We start from the raw sequence: 2048 nt of genomic DNA on the forward strand, positions 1-2048 counted from the left end.
TTGTGAGCTCCAGAGCTCTGGTAGCAACCGGGATCCTTCAGCAGGAAGGTGAAGGCAGGGAGAGAGAAGGGGAGGTTCCTGGGCCCTCCTTATAAGAAGGCTATGCCCGCAAGGAGTCACCATCAGGTTGTGACCGGATTGACAGGCTAGACTCCACCCCTACACTTCTATATATCTTCAAGTTGACATGAAATTATGTAACTACTATACATGCATATAATGCAATGGAGAATACCATGGTTTGGGTCAGGCACACCATAGTGGTCAAAGTAGCAAACTTGTTCTTCAATACGCTATGCTACTGAGGTCTTGTGCAGCAGATATACCTAATGCAATACATCTTTTGATCTCTTGACTGCAGTTTACATGAGCATTGATGGTGGATCCAAGCCAGACAAATTTCTTGACAACTTTGACATTTGCTCCATTTATCATGATGTTACCTATTGGTTCAGTTGTGAGGATTTTAGTCTTCTTTACATTGAGCTGTAATCCATACCAAAAGCTACAATCCTCAGTCTTCATCAACAAGTGCTTCAAGTCTTCCTCACTATCATCAAGCAAGGTTGTGTTATCAGCATATCTCAAGTTGTAAATAAGTCTTCCTCCACTCCTGATGCCACATTCTTTTTCATATAACCCAATTTACCTGATGATTTGCTCAGCTTACAGAATGACCAAGTATGATAAGAGGACACAACCCTGATGCACACCTTTCCTAATTTTAAACCATGCAGTATGCCCTTGTTCTGTTCGTATAGCTGCCTCTTGATCCATGTGCAAGTTCTTTATGAACACAATGAAGTATTCTAGAATTCCCATTCTTCTCAAGGTTATTTATAGTTTATTATGGTCCATAGAGTCCAAGGCCTTTGCATAATCAATGAAGCACAAGTAAACATCTTTCTGGTATTCTCTGCTTTCAGCCAAAATTCATATGATATCTTTTTTTGATGTCCTCTTCCAAATCCAGCCTGACCTTCTGGCAGTTCCTGTCAATGTTGTGCTGTAATTGTTGTTGGATAATCTTCAGCAAAATTTTACTTGCATGTGATGTCAATGATATTATTCTATAGGTTGAGCATTCTGTTGGGTCGCTTTTCTTTAGAAGGGGAACAAATACGGACCTCTTCCAGTCAGTTGGCCAAGTAGCTGTCTTCTAAATTTCCTGGTATAGATTAATGAGTGCTTCTAATGTTTCCTCAGCTTGCTGAAACACATCCTGGAGCCTTGCTTTGGGCTAATGCATTCAGTGCCGTTTGAACGTCTTCCTTCAGCACCATTGGTTTTTGCTCATATGCTGTCTCCTGAAATGGTGGCATGTCGGGTAGTTCTTTTTGGTACAGTGACGCCCTGGATTCTTTTGATTTTCTTTTGATGCCTCCTGCATCATCCAATATTTTGTTCATAGAATCTTTCAGTATTGCAACTTGAGGATCTAACTTTTTCTTGAGTTCTTTTCATTTTGGATATGCTGAGCTTGTTCTTCCCTTTTGGTTTTTTAATTGTAGGTCTTTACACATTTCATTATAAGTTTGATTTTGTATTTTTGAAATTTTCTTTTCAGCTTCTTTACTTCATCCTTTCTCTCATTTGCTTTAGCTACTTGACGATTAAGAGCAATTTTCAGTTTCTTCTGACATCCACTTTGATCTTTCTTTTCTGCTTTGTATTGACATTTTGCTTTCTTCATGAATGATTTTCTCAATGTCCTTCCACAGCTAATTAGGTCTTTGTCATTAGGTTCAATGTGTCAATCTGTTCTTGAGATGTTCTTGAAACTAAGGGGGGATAGACTCAAGGATGCATTTTGACTCTTGTACACTTGTTTTAATTTTCTTTCACTTTATCCTGAACTTAGGTGCCCAGGTGGTATAGTGCTTAAGCATTAGGCTGCAATCTGTGTGTTTGGCTGTAATCCACCAGCAACTCTGTGGGATAAAAGTTAGGCTTTCTACTCCTGTCCATTGTTACAGTCTCGGAAACCCACAGGGTGTCACTATGAGTCAACATTCACTCAATGGCAGCGAGTATACTGCACTGGGGTA

Source organism: Echinops telfairi, unplaced genomic scaffold, assembly GCF_000313985.2.
Source record: "Echinops telfairi isolate 266 unplaced genomic scaffold, ASM31398v2 ScPeMD7_7469;HRSCAF=8507_1, whole genome shotgun sequence".
Classification (NCBI taxonomy): domain Eukaryota; kingdom Metazoa; phylum Chordata; class Mammalia; order Afrosoricida; family Tenrecidae; genus Echinops; species Echinops telfairi.